General features: G+C 32.1%; 1 pseudogene; it reads left to right on the top strand.

The window, feature by feature from the left end:
- The first annotated feature begins 9,218 nt into the window (after positions 1–9,218).
- LOC114743359 (protein OCTOPUS-like) lies at positions 9,219–11,611 on the top strand (annotated as a pseudogene).
- Positions 11,612–16,228: the final 4,617 nt, after the last annotated feature.

Raw genomic sequence — 16,228 nt, 5'->3', positions numbered from 1 at the left:
AATAACGCGTCCCATCAAGAGGGAACAAAATGTGAAATAAGGTTATGGGAGGAGACATTTTGGGTCCAATGTGGAGGCTTTGTTTGAACTTTAAAAATGTAAAGTGTTGGGCATATCATTCTCATCTTTGGATTTTTTTAGGTCCCTAAAAATTAAAATAAAGCCTCTGATTTATATGTGCCCCTACTTTGTGGGGCCATTTTTCTTTCCATTGGATTGTCTTCTCCTACCAATTTTTCTTTTGCAAATCATTATTCTTGTTTTTTTTTCTTAATCCTCTTTCACTTACACATTTTAGTATGTTCTGGTATTAATTATTAATAATGGTGTAAAAATTTTAATAAACGATTGATAAATATTCAAGTTTGGAAAATCTTAAGGTCATCTTTAGTTTAATACTATAGAAAATTATCATATTATCATTGTAGTGCCTGAAAACATATTTTATTTTATTTTAGTGATGTTATATAATAGTTAAAATAAATAATAATGAATTAATAAAGCGGTGATACTATAAAACCCAAAATATCTTTTGCCACATTTATTAAATATTTTTATAAATAGAATAATAATTTAATATTGGCATAATTATATATTACTACTGTTTATATTTATTAAGAATAAGAATGTGATCATTAATTTTCGATAAAATATTCTTGTTATATACTCTTCCAATCCTTAATATATGACCTAATTGTTGAGTTGATTTTGGTCATAAATATAAGATCTATTTCTTATATTTATCATTTTTTTCTAAATTATTCCTATGGATACTCCCTCAACCATAATCAAGTAGAAGAGGAAAAGAGGATATTAAGAAAAATAATTATGGTATTTTAGAAAAAAAGTGTCATATTTCTTATAATTAACTAACTTACCTAACATTTTTAATCTAATCAAATTAGTTAAATAGGTCTTATATTAAGTACCGGAGGATATAATACTCCTTATTTACATTCTATTCTTTTTATAGTTTTTTTCTGTGGGGGGTTGCATAAGATTCCTCCTGAGTTATAGTACCATTATTCATATGATCATATCCATATATCAGATTATGAATGAATTAATAATTGCATCGTCTCGGGAGGATTAATTTCTTCTTCTTCTTTTTTTCCATTCTACTGTGTTAGAAAATACTGAGAGGGAATTATTAATTAGAAAACGTGAAACTAAAAGTCTGTTTGGTATGAAGAAAAATTAAGGAAATGATAGGAAAAAATTTTAATGAGCTGATTTAAAAAATTTAAAAAATGGTGTTAAAATTTTCTAATTGATTTTTCTCACTTTTTTATTTTATATATTTTTATTAAAATTTTATAATCCTACATGTTAAAACTTTTCCCTCTTCCTCTCCCTCCATTTTCCGCACAACAAACAGACACTAAAGAATCGCCACTTTTTGGGGGAAAGGGCAAGTGTGATTATGGACAATAATGATCCAAACGTATATTTGGACAACAATTATTGTTGACAATAATAGCTTCCACAAAGATTAGTGGAATCTTATGGGAATGCGCATGTCTCTCTCTGCATATTTCCACTAGTGCTATTTTGTTCACAATTTTATTTTGCCAACGTTATTCTGTTCATAATTAATAATTACTGTTGTCTCATAATAAATATAGGAATTAATTGAAAGGTTTATTCATAATTAATAACTATTCATGTTAATTACTCCTCATGTCCTATTTATAAGTCATTTTTAACATGTTTTATACAGACCAGGAAAAATATTAAACTTTATTAACTCTCATTTAAAAATCAACAACTTTTCAACTTTATCCCTATTTAATATACATTATACTCCTTATCTAAACAAAGTCAACACAATAATAAATGAAGGGTAAAATTGTATATTTACATTAAAAAAATTTCAATACCTTATAAATAGAACCAAAAAATATCTTCTTTTTGCCGTATAAATAAGACTAGAGGAGTGTATATATATGGGGAAAGTTTCCGGATAATTTTGTATGTGAATAATTAGAAGGAGTATTTATGAAAAACCAGCATATTTTTTTTAACAAATATATAGTTTCACTAATTTTTAAAATTTATAAGCTATTTATCTAGTTTCTAAATTATGAACGGAGGAAGTATCATATATCAACATTTACCTTATATATACATACATATATATATCATCATTCCAAAATTGATATAATTATGATTCATCCACAAAAGGCAGGCATCAAAATCCCACATGTTGTCCAGTTGGGATTCTTTGCACTCATAAGAGTAATAATAAATAATATTAATAAAAAGTAAAAACATTAAAAAATGATAAACGTATGTAATTTTATGATTTAATGTCTTTTAACTTAAAATACATGATTAAATATATAATTGTTAAAATATAATTTCAGATATGGTCGCAATAATTATCTTCTTTTGAGAGGATATGGTTTTAACCCAGGTAAGATGATTTTATAGTCAAATTCAAAAGAAACACAAACCCCATGAGGCTATGATTAAGCAGCCTTTTAATCTCTTAATTATTCTTGATTTAAACATTTGTGAAAGGTGTCAACTCAATGAACTGGTAATTAAAAATCTAATGGTAATTAAATAGTTATTCTTCTTTTTTGACATAATAAATAACTTTATAAACATCAAGTTGCATCAGCAAAATGTGTTAGATATTCAATTTTTGTTGGTGATTCTTTTTTATATACAGACATGCTAATTTCATTGTTGTTATCTTACTTTAAGGCTAAAACAAATTACCTAATTGTTAAATCTTTTGCTTTGCCCAAAAAAATATTTATATGATATATATGGAGATAAGGTTTTTAGTATCTAAACATTAAGAATTTAGGGCTTTTTCCCATTTTAATTAAAAAGAAGAAAAATGTAAAGAATAAAAAAGCAGACTCGTTATCAACACGTGCTAGGTTAACAAAAGAAATTAATTTCTCACAGTGTAATAAATTAAGATTTAAATCCTTATTTATGTACTTATATTTAGTATTAGATAATTAGATAATAATCTGAATAGAATTATTCTCAATTAAAATATGTCTTTGCTTATTTGGAAAAAAAAACAAGGAAAAGCTCGTTTCCACCGCATAGAAGTTTGGAAGAGAGACAGAACCAATCTGACTAAAGATTTCCTCACTAGAGAACAAATTTAATAAATAAATAAATAGGATTAAAAAAATAATCCTTCCAAGTCTTAAGTGCTATCTTCCTGCTTAATTTAATTATATTAATCTCCTATGGTCTTCGTTTGCATGCTATAATAGTACAAATCCAAACCTTTCCACGTCATTAAAAAAATCGCACGCCTTGTTTGTGTTTATTTGTCGGGTTCTCACTTCTCAGTGCCTAATGGCTTTTCCTGAAGAATATTTTAAAAAATTATACTCCTCCGCTCCTAATTATAAGACCCAATTGACTTATTTGAGGAGATTAAGGAAGTAAGTTAAGTTGGTTATTTATAATAAATAAGTGTTGTCATTCTTAAAATATCCTTGCTAATTAAATATATTGGCTAAAACTATCATTATTAGAAGGATTATCTTGGAAAAAAATATATAAATATAAGAGACAAAATGGATTGGGTCTTATAATTAGGACCAAATAAAAAGTCAAATTGGGTCTTATAATAAGGACCGGAGGAGTAATTTCTATTGACTTGGGTTATTTTCCACGTGCACGCGTAGTTTTTGCATTTACCATAAATTTTTAACACAAAAACACTTTTGAGCCACTAAGAAAAACCACTACTCTAAGCAAATTAAATAGAGACGTATTGTTGCTTAATGTTAGAATACTAAAAGTCATTATCAGAGTCTTGGTTGCAGGAGAATAAAGAACAGTGGGATGAATGATAAGTATCACGTTGCTCCTCCTCACAACTAAGACCCTAATACTACATTAAGTTTTAGATCTAATCTAAAAACTGATTCATGAGTAAGAGATATCTAAAAAATATTTAAACCTAAAAACTTCAATTGAAACAAAATAATTAGGGAAAAAACAGAAAAATGATACTTGAACTTTATAATCCCAAAATGGTCTGTTGAATTTGAGAAATCCCAATTTAGTCTCAAGTTGGGATTATCATGTTAAAAAAAGACCAAATTACCCTTTATTTTAAATATTGTTTTTAAAATATCACAGCCCTCATTGGCCGGCCGGTCACTAGAGCTCCGACTGTGACAGTCAGCGGAGCTCCGGTGATAGGCCGATAATTGGTCACCAGAGCTTCGTTGGTCGAAAAAAAATTTTTAAAAATTTTTACAACTTTATCATAACGGTTAACAACTTTTATAATGCTATTAATAACTTCAGTATAACAGTTAACAACAGGTTTTCTAAGAAATTCAACAAGTTCTGGTGACCGGAAATTTTTTTTTTTAATTTTTACAATTTCAGTGTAACAGTTAACAACTTTTGTGATGCTATTAACAACTTCAGTTTAACAGTTAATAACAGGTTTTTTAGAAAATTTAACAATGGGTTGCCGGAGCTCCGATAGCCGGTAACAATTTTTAAAATTTTTTTTACAACGTTAGTATAACGGTTAACAATTTTTGTAATACTATTAACAACAGGTTTTTTGAGAAATTCAAAAGGTAACAATTTAACAACTTCAATAATGCCGTTAACAAGTTTCGTAACTTTATTAACAACTTTGGTGTAGCATTTAACAACATGTTTTCTTAAAAATTAAAAAAAATGGCATTTTACAGTTAACAACTTTTGTAATGTTATTAATAACTTTAGTATAGCTGTTAACATCAAGTTTTCTGAAAAATTTAAAAAGTAGCATTTTTACAACTTCAGTAATGTCATTACCAAGTTCCGTAACTCTATTAACAGCTTTGATATAGCATTTAACAATAAGTTTTCTTAAAAATTCAAAAAAAATGGTGTTTTTATAACTTTAACAATTACATTTTTTAAAAAAATTTTTTTACAACTTCAGTATAACCTTTGTAACTCTATTAACAATTTCCATATAATAGTTAACAACAGATTTTTCAAAAAATTCAAAAAATAGCATTTTTATAACTTTAGTAATGTCGTTAACAAACTCAAAAACCTGTTGTTAACCACTATACTGAAGTTGTAAAAATTTTCAAAAAAATTGTTTTCCTCTGCCGGAGCTCCGGTGACCAATTGTTGAATTTTCCAAAAAACCTGTTGTTAATTGATATATTAAAGTTGTTAATAGCGTTACAAAAGTTGTTAACGGTTATATTGAAATTGTAAAAATTTAAAAAAAAAAATGTTTCCGGCCGCCAGAGCTTGTTGAATTTTCCAAAAAATATGTTGTTAACTGTTATAATGAAATTGTTAATAACATTACAAAAGTTGTTAACCGTTATACTAAAGTTGTAAAAATTTTCAAAAACAATTTTTTTGACTGACGGAGCTCCAGTGACCAACTGTTGTTGGTCATCGGAGCTCCGATGACTGCCGCCGCTAGAGCTCCGGCAACCTGTCGACCAGTGAGGGCTGTGATATTTTAAAAACAATATTTAAAATGAAAGGTAATTTGATCTTTTCTTTTAACATAATAATCCCAATTTGGTGGGATTTCTCAAATTCAGCAAACTATTTAGAGATTATGAAGTTCAAGTGTTATTTTTCTGCTTTTTTCCCAAATAATTATAAATTAATTTTTTAAAAATAAATAAATTATTTATCCATTTCAGTTGTTTTTTTTTTTGGACTCAATATCCATTTCAGTTGTTAACTCTGTATTAAAAGATGATCTGTTGGTTAGAGTTATATAGAATACAACAGAAATGGAGAACACGCAAATGTCACGTCAAGTTTGATTTGGATATGAGAGTGATGGGATTCAGATCATCCAACGAAGTCTAAGACCGTAAGAAGACAAACCCCAAACACATCTTTCCAATTATTCTTTTATTTTGTCAAACACTAAGATTGTAACATTTCATGGATAATCGCTGGTCAAAAAAAACATTTTATGGATGATCTCTGAGTTGACGCACATACACTGAACCAAATTAAGAAAAACAAGACAAGATTGACTTTACATTAACAATGTTTCCCCTCCTAATCCTACATTGATTGGGACTTTAAAAAGAATACATGATGTGTAGTATAATTACAGTCACCAAACAAATAAGTATTTTAAAAGCTAAAGCAAAAAAATAAAGTACAAAATTTTAGATAAAGTTGTAACTACTGAATTTTACCACTATTTACAACCCACTGGCTTTCTTTTTTTTTTTTAATACTTCTCCGGTTCTCCCTATTCTAAATATCTAAGTTAGTTTAAAAATTTATTTTGGTCTTAAATATAAAATTTTAATTTGCACACTTTGTCTTTCAAATTTGGGAGTTTTTACTCAATCATTCCTTTTAATTACATATATTAAAAAAGTTTTCATTAATGTGGTTATAATTAAAGAGATATTAAAAAAAATTAACAGGCATATACTACAAATAACAAATTTTACTAAATTTTAAAATAATCATATTATAGGAAGAATTGGTATGGCACTTGTTAAAGAGAAAATGGTAAAAAGCATTTGTGATAGTTTGGGCATATACAAAGAAGGCTTGTGGAGGCGTCAATGAGGACGGTGGACTAAACAATATGGGGCCCTCTGAAAAGCGACAAGAGAAGACCGAAGAGAATATTTAATGAAGTCATTGAACAATATTTTTTTTATTAACAATCTATTCCTCTGGTCATATTTATACGCCATTGCCAACATATTTCATATAGATTAAAAAAAACTTTAAAATACATTAACTCTCCATTAAAATATAATAATTTTTCAACTCTACCCATATTTAATATATACACCTTTTAAAAGGGACAACTACTTACACTATAATAAATAAAGGACAAAATAATATATTCAAGCTGAAAATTTAATGAAGTTTTAAAAAAAACAAAAAAAAAACTTTCTCTCTCTACTCTGTAAATAGGACCAGAAAAGTATCTAAAAATTTGGTTGTTAATATAATACAATAACATTGTGTGATTCATGTAGCCAACTCACATAATAAGATAATACTTATTATTGTATTTGTATATTAGTTATCTAACTGTTAATTAGAAGCATAAGAGTTGATTAGTCTAAATATGCATATGATTTTTTTAAAAAAAGCAAAAGAAAATATGGAGGTGTTTGTTTACTTTTAAAAAGTGTTCTTATACAAGTTGAGACAAAAATTTTTTTATATACTTATTTTTGTAAACCATAAAATTGTTTATTAATTCATAATTCGATTTCTATCTAAACATTCCCATGATCTTATGTTAATGCTTATTTTTTTAGATGTTAAACCTGGCCAATTATGGTGTGGATTAGCACAAATGTGGAATCGAGATATTGGACGGTGCTAATCCATTGTAAGAGAAAGCTTTTCATTACAAGGAAAGATTGGATTTTATTATAAGCTTAATTAATTGCTCTTAATTTTGATATTAAATAAACAAAAGAGAAAGCAGAAAGTTATGTGAAATGTATGGGGGTGGCGAGTGAGTGATTGACAATGAAGGGGTAAATAGTGTTTGGTAGAAGGAATAGGGAAGGAAATGAAGAGGAAAAAGGAAGGCTGGAAAACAAAAAAGGGGAACTGAGATTGTGGAGAAAAGCAAACCCAAAAAAGATAGAAGAAATAAAAAAATAAAAGAAAAAGAAAAGTAAAGGACAGACAAAAGAAAAAGAAAAAGTAAGAAAGCGAAATGTGAGAAGGAAGTCCCTTCCACTTTGTGATGGCGTGATTTACCCCTCTCTCTCTCACACACAAACAAGAGAATCTTTCAAATTTGGAACCATCTCCATCTCACACTTCACAAAATCAATTAAAACCCTCATTCATCCATGACAGAAAAATTCTCAAATAAATAAAATTAATGTCTATTTGTAACCATTTTCTACTTGTAATTTCAGATGATTAATGTCTATTTTTTAAATTGATAAAAATCTCCTGCTTTACAAATTCGGAAATTCCCATACACACGATTTATGAACTGTGTTATCTAGTCTCATGGAAATAATATTCATTTTAGTTTAGAAAACAGAAACCGAGGCTATAACAGCAGCAATTTAATACAGAATAAGAAATAGGCATATTGAATATAAAGGCTAGTTAATTGATTTGAATACTACCTCTGATTCTTAATATAAGAGTTAGTTGACTAATTTAAATAAATTAAAAAAATTAGTTAGTTATTTGTAATAAATATGTATTGTCTTTTTTAAAATAACACTGCTAATCAAGTGTATTAGATAGAACTACTATTGTTACAAGAATTATATTATGAAAAAATAGATAAATATGAGAGACAAAGTGAATTGTTGTTTTATATTTATGACTAAAATAAAAATCAAACAAGCTCTTATATTAAGGACCGGATGTAGTATATTAAGTAAGTTTGTTAAATTAGTTATCTGTAATAAATATGTATTGTCTTTCTTAGAATACTTTTACTAATTATGTATATTAATTAGAACTACCATTTGATGAAATCTTTAACATATGTAACTATTACAAGGGTTATTTTGAAAAATAAATAAATCAATATAAAAAATAAAATAAATTAGGATCTTATATTTAGAATTAAATTAAAAATTAAACTAACTTTTATATTTATCACAGGAGGTAGTATAATCAGAGTATAAAATCACAGATATACGCTAATCCTCATGACTTTTGGTTATCCCAGGGTGTAAACATATTTGGGGAGAAAGTTGTTGCCAAAAATAAAACACAGAATATGAAGTACGACACCATACGTATGAGTCTGAGGAAGAGACTATCAAATCAGAGAACGATAACATCAGTGTTATTTCGGTAAATAGTGACAACTCTGAGCCCAAAGAGAAACAAATATTTCAAGGCAGACCAAGCAACGGGACGCATGGGACCTAGCAACACACACTTCCACTCTGTTCTATTTACTCCTGCCTTTTGTCTTATTAAAATTTTATTTATAGATTATAAATAAAATTAAATAATTAGGAAAAAAAATAATTTTCAGGATAGCGGATAATTCAGAAACAGTTAAATTTCAGACGCATTAACTTCAGCGGTGCATGTAAGAAGTATATACATTTTCCCCTTCATATCCGTTACGCCGCGTGACTCCGGATAAATTGCCGATTATACCCTCGCATGAAAACTTTTTCTTATATTTTCCCAGTTAGTATTATTTCCCTTCAGAATTTTCTCTCAACTTTCTCGCTGTCCGTTGGAACCAAACAGCGCGCTATTCCTCTCTCTCGCTCTTTCCCTGTCGTAGACACACACAGAAAAAGACAGGCACCCAAGCACTCAAGTCTCATTCATTTCTCTCCTTCACTTCCAAGCTTCTTCCCCTAACATGATCAGAGTTCAAATCCTCACACTCCCACACCATTTTCGGTTATGAATCCCCCCACCGATCCCACACCACCTCCTCCGCCAGTAGTCGCAGCACCACCGCCATTGTTGCCCCCGCAGCCTCCATTGCAGCCTCCCCGGCCTTCCACCTCCTGTGACCGTCACCCAGAGGAGAACTTCACTGGATTCTGTCCCATATGCCTCTGCGAACGCCTAGCCGTACTCGATCCCAACACCTCTGCTTCTTCTTCTTCCACTGCCCGCAAGCCCCCCATTTCCTCCACCGCTGCCGCCGCACTTAAAGCCATTTTCAAGCCCTCCTCCGTCTCCGGCGCAGGCGGCCGCAGCAACAGGCCTCCTAGTTCATCGTCATTCTTACCTGAGCTTCGTCGCACCAAGTCGTTCTCTGCTTCGAAAAACGAGGGCTTCTCTGGGGTTTTTGAGCCTCAAAGGAAGTCTTGTGACGTTAGGGTTCGTAGCACTCTCTGGAATCTCTTCCATCAGGACAACGAGCGGAACCCTTTTAAGAAGGAAGGTTCTAGAATTGGTTCCGGAAGTGGTGAGGCGGAAGCGGAAACTAAGAACTTAGCATCTTCCAGTGTTCAGGGTCCAGTTCTAGAGTCCAAAGAAGAAGAAGAGGACGAAATCAAGGAAGAGAACGTTGAGGAGGAAGAGGACGAAGAGGAGGACGAGGAAGAGGACGAGATTAGGGTTTTGGAGGAACCCAATTTGGGGAATGTGATTGAGAACAGAGTTCAAGAAATAGTTGAGGAAGAGGAGCCAGAGGAAGAGGTGAAAACCATGAAGGACCATATAGATCTCGATTCACAAGCTAAAAAGACTTCCGGAGGGAGACATTTCAAAGAAATTGCAGGTAGTTTCTGGTCTGCTGCTTCAGTATTCAGCAAAAAATTGCAGAAATGGAGGCACAAGCAGAAGGTGAAGAAGCATAGAGGCGGTGGTGGGTCTGCCACATTGCCGGTGGAAAAGCCAATCGGAAAGCAGTTCCGGGAGACCCAGTCAGAGATCGCTGATTACGGGTTTGGACGGAGGTCCTGCGACACCGATCCGAGGTTCTCGCTCGATATTGGTCGGATGTCGCTCGACGCCGGTCGGATATCGTTCGATGATCCTCGATACTCTTTTGACGAGCCTCGTGCTTCCTGGGACGGCTACCTGACGGGAAGAACGGTTCCGAGGATGCCCCCAATGCTCTCTGTGGTGGAAGATGCTCCGGTTCACGTTCTAAGGTCTGACACTCAAATCCCAGTCGAAGAGCCTATGAATGCGATCAACGAGGACGAGACAATCCCCGGAGGCACAATGCAGACCCGAGAATACTACTCCGATTCATCATCTCGCAGGAGAAAGAGCCTTGACAGGTCCAATTCCGTTAGAAAAACTGCGGCAGCAGTAGTGGCTGAGATGGACGAGTTGAAGTCAGCTTCAAATGCTAAGGTGACTCCGGCCACCGCAGAATACACCCACCCGAAGATGGCCCTCCCGGATAGAATTTTAAGGGACTCCAACTCGAATTCTCTTAGAGATGACTGCTTAGATCAGACATTTGAACTGGGTTTTGGAGACACCGCGTCTGTCATAGGAGGTGGTGACCAGAAAGGATCCGCGAAGAAGTCACGCCGGTGGAGCAAGGGGTGGAACATATGGGGCTTAATAAACCGGCGGGGCGGAAACAAAGATGAGGAAGAAGATAGGTATAGTAGAACCAATGGAACTGAACGTTCATTTTCAGTTTCAGAATCTTGGCATGATTTGGGTAGCGAAAGAATCAGAGAAACGAGAAATGGGTTCAATCCCAAGATACTGAGAAGCAACAGTAGTGTGAGCTGGAGAAATGGTCAGAGCATGAACGGATCATTTGGTGGCAGTATGAGGAAGAACGGTTTTCATGGGAACAAGGGGAGAGATAATAACAGAGATGAGTTTGTATTAGAAAGGAATAGGAGTGCGAGGTATTCTTCCAGCGACGCAGACAATGGGCTGTGGAGATTCTACTTGACACCCATGAGAGTAGGGGTGGGTGGAGAAATGTTGGGTCCTCCGGGAAAACCAGGTCGAACCAGGCACACTCCATTGCAAGAAGCGTACTTCGATTGTACTAAAATTGAAGGTCCCATGAGGTTGTTCTTTTGGTTTGATGTTGTTAATGAATGTTGCTGCATTTGTTCTGTAAAACCCATACTCATGCCCTCTGTATTCTTCCTTGATGCTTATTTGGTTGGTTGGTTGGTTGGTTGGATAAGGCACCCTGCATTTTCTCTTTCAACACTGCATGCTTCCTCCTCTTCTTGATTAGTAACACGAATTTCCAGCGTTTGTTTTAATAATTGACTCATGAATGATAGTTTTCAATAATAATAGATAGATACTATCAGTTTATGGCTTGGATGTTCCTGTGAGTGTTCTGAAGAAGGATGGGACGTATGAGATGGAGACACTGAATCATGCTTTGGCTTTGGACGCTATAAGGGATTCTTTTTCTGTCTTTTATGCTGCAAAAGGATAGTGGATCGGTGTAGGAATATGTAAGGATTGTGATAATAGTGATAGGGGCAAAATATTAGTTGAATATATTTGGAAGAGGAGATGCATATATTCCTGAAAAAGTGGTAACATGGTGGGTTCGTGCCATCTGGTTTTGCAGCTTGTCATAATTTGCTGAGTTCTTTTCTTTTTTTTGGGTGGGGTTTTTTGGCTCCTCGGCATCGATGAACCAAACTTTATTACATGTGACTTACTCTGGATCTAGGTCCCAACAAAATATTACATTCGTTTACTTTATCATCACATCTGATGTGTTCATGAGTCATGACAGACACGTTCGAGGCTTTAACTTTAGTCTTTTTCTTCTGAAACTGTTATTGGCTTATTTGTCAGAATTGATTATCTCGCAAAATATACACATTTTCCTGTGCATTTTATGCATTTGGTTTGGCGGGTAATATAATGCCACTTGAACTCACTATACATTTTTTTATTTTGTTATTTTTTAAAAATTATATTGACATTAGACATTATTTTTTATATTGCTTATTTCTTAATTTTCTGAATATATGTAAAAAAAAATCTTTTAAGACTAGAAAGGCTACCTGTGTGATGATCGCTGATGGGGGTCTACTCTGGTTTAGATGAAGTGTGTGGAAAGCCACACTGATGTTTAGAGTAAAAAAAAAATATTAATTTTATTTTGATAAAATTTATGAAATAAATTTGTGATTTACCTAAAAATTGAAGATAAGTAGAGAACTGAATAGGGAAGTAAAAACGGGGAAGAATTACGTAGAGAAGATGTGTCTATGTTCCGGTCTGGAGGTTAATTGGATTAAGTTTCTTTTAATCGTTTTGTAGAGTGTGGATAGAAGGAGAGATGGGGAGTATGAAAAGTAAGGAGAAGAAGACAAGAGAATCTGGTAAGAGAGAGTGCAGAGAATTGGTCCCTCCATGTTTGTTAAAGAAACTACATCTCTTTCAGATTCTTTCCTTCCTCCTCTCCACTTGTTCCCTCCCCATCTTTATGTCTGGCTTCTTAATCCTTAATCCCATGAATCTAATACCATCATCGCTTCATGTTCTCATAATCTCATCTCTTCAAATAAGCAATCTCCCCACTTGACAGGATAATCTTATGGTTTTTTTTAAAGCTCCGTTCAAATAGTACTTTTAAGTAAATTTATATAAGTCAAGACAAAACTCTCCTCACATGTTTATTTCGTATTCCGTAAATTATATCTGAGAAAATTTATGAACTATTCTAAATAATCCTTAGTCAAACACTGATACTCCTAATCAAAATATCCAAGTAACGGTGCTTCTTTCGTGTATAGGAAATTATTTTAATGCGAATTTATTAAATTTTTTCTGCCCATTTTGACTTTGATATTCTCAATTTTCAAGGTTTTAAAAAAAGGAATGAAACGATGGACTCAATGCAGAGCCACCATTTCGGTGGAAACAATATCCTCTGAAACTGCTCAGGTTGAGATTCCGATGCGACCGAATAGCAGCCTAAACATGCACTGTTTCCTTCTATTCAAAATTTTATTGCATTTTTCTCATGCATCGGTTGGAGTAATCAAATTCGTCTTTGCCCTCGTGAGCTGAATTTATTTATTTATAATTAATTTCAACCTTCATGTACTTGGATATTTACATTCTGACTTCTAAGGGTAAAATGATATAAAGATTCTTTTTTTTTGATAAATAAAATAAAGATAATGTATGTATATCTAGATTCAAGTATCATAATAACAACACTAAAATTAAAATGCATTAGTAATAATTTATTTAATTATATCTAAATTGAATTTTAAGTGATAAATGATATTGAATTTATAGTTAGATTTTCTTTTTTAGTCAAAATTGAAAAATACTTCTCTGGTCCTTAATGGAGACTTAATTGTTGAGTTGATCTTGGGCTTAAATATAAAAATTATTTTTTATATTTACCCATTTTTTAAAATTATTTTTATTGATACTCCTTCAATTAAAATCAAGTAGAAGAGGGAGGGAGCATATTAAGAAAGATGATTATGGTGTTTTAGAAAAAATATGTCATATTTCTTATAATTAACTATCTTATTTAATTTTTTTAATCTAATTAAATTAGTTAAATATTTCTTACTATTGTTTTCCATTGAAAATTATTGAAATGAGGAGGAGAAAGGCGAATGGGTCGGTCTGTTGTCGATTATGTATTAATTAAAGAATAACGTAAAGAGATTTGGTCGGTCCAACTCCACGATCCGTTCTTTCAGTTTCGTTTCTCTGCCTTGAGAATACAATATTATTAATTAATGCTCCCGCTGGGATTAGTCTATCATTCTATATGAAAAAAAGTCAGAGTAACATTTTTTCAAAATAAGAGGCATTAGCTATTATATTTCTTTTTTTTTAATAAAGATTATAATTATACTTCATAATTCATATGCATTAATATGTAAAGCATTTTTCTTTACCTGTTTGTTAATGAAATTTGGATAAAAGGATATTGATTATCCATACACTTTCATAAAATATCTTATATATTGAATCATAATTTTTTTTAAAAAATGCCTTATATTTAAAACAAAAGTAACACAATTTTTGAATGAAAAAAATTTCCATTTAAATATTTTTGTGACTTAGTAATTTAGTCCTGAAAAGTCATTATATACTCTTTTTTTAAAAAAAAAAATTTGAAGGACACTAATAGTTCACATGTTAGCTAACCCATATGGGGATTATCTTTTAGAGGTTTATTTTACAGAGCGTGACAAAATCGAATAAAAATATTTGTAACCATTGAAAAGAATAATTACCATATTTTGATCCTAAATATAAAATCTCAACCCACTTGTTTCCATATTTATATATTTTTTTAAGGTAGTCCTTTTAACAATAGTAATTATAACTAATACACTTAATTAGTAAGAATATTTTAGAAAAAACAACACTTATTTATTATAAATAACTAACTTAACTTTTTTTTAATCTCCTCAAATTAGTCAACTAGTTTTTATAATTAGGACTAGAAGTAGTATAATAAACAGCATATTTTTTTCAAATCGTAATTATAAGATTCAACGAGGTCTTATATTCAGAAGAAAAAAATGTACGGTTAGGATTAAGGCATGAAAATGCGGTGGAAGGAGAGTGAATTGGGGAAGTTGAGATGAATGTGTGTGAACACAGAAAGGAAGAGGAGGCGGAGAAGGAGGATGAGGAGATAAGCAGAAAAGGAAGACAGGAATTAAAAGGCAATGATGAAGAGGTGAAGATTAAAGATGATGAACGTGTCCCACTTGGGACATGAAAGGAATCAAAACAAACACCATTTCAACTACCAATTAGGCCTCACAACCACAATTTACAAGGGCTTAAGCTTTCTCACATCTCAATAATAATTAATTTGGGGGGCAAAGCTGCATTATCACTCAGACTTATATCACACCACCCTAAGTTTGCCCCAAAAGTCAAAAAGGCAGGCACCAGAACTTGCTCCAATGAACAAACAAAGACTCATCAAAAAGAGACCAAATGATGCCTACAAAACAGGCTCGTCTTCCTATGCCCTGTCTCTCTCTCCCACTCTTCACTCTCTCTCTATGTGGCCTAAAATGGATACATTTTAAGTGTTTATAAGTAATTTTCACATGAATTGGGATAAAACTTCTCTTTTGAAAACTAGTTTTAAAGATTCCAGTTGCCATTTCAAACACGCCTTACTGGTTATTTTTCCAATCATCAACATATTTGTGTCGAGATTTGAAGACTAATTGATATTCCTTCCGGTTTTAAATGTCATACCCATTTTATAATGTAAATAAAATAGGTTTTATATTTAGAATTGGAGGAGTATCAAGTACTTCTTTAATATATTTGAATATGAAATTGTAAGTTTGAATTTTGGATAAAGTATATGTGAGATATGATTACAAAAATTAATATACCATTCAATGTAAAGTATAAATAAATTCAGAGAGCGGAATTAAGTAGTTAAATTAAAACTCAATTTCAGGCTCTAAAGTATGATGGACATGGGAAGGGGATCACATGCAAGACTTGTAACTTTTAGGTTTGGGCCTTTTCTCTTGGGCTTTTCCATGAAGGAAAATGTCTTCAAGTTCCACTCAACAGGAACTAAAATGTCTTCAAGCCCATTTAACAAGGGTCGGGAAACATGAAGGGGACTAGACATTTTGTATGCTGCTCTCGGAGTAGTCTCTCTAACTATATTTTTTGTGACTCTGCCCATTTTATAAAGTATTTTACCTGGTTTAACGACAACTACCCAATATTCGGGAGATTCTTTTTCCGACTCCATATGTATCTCTGTAGGTCTTATTGTAACCGGCTTGTTTGAAAATATGCGTACTCATATTTTTTGGGCATTTCGTGACATTGC

The sequence above is a fragment of the Neltuma alba genome, unplaced genomic scaffold, assembly GCF_004799145.2.
Source record: "Neltuma alba isolate B1F8T4 unplaced genomic scaffold, ASM479914v2 tig00004000_pilon, whole genome shotgun sequence".
In the NCBI taxonomy this organism is placed as follows: domain Eukaryota; kingdom Viridiplantae; phylum Streptophyta; class Magnoliopsida; order Fabales; family Fabaceae; genus Neltuma; species Neltuma alba.
The sequence above is the reverse complement of the archived record's forward strand: the minus strand, read 5'-3'. Positions and strand labels throughout refer to the sequence as shown.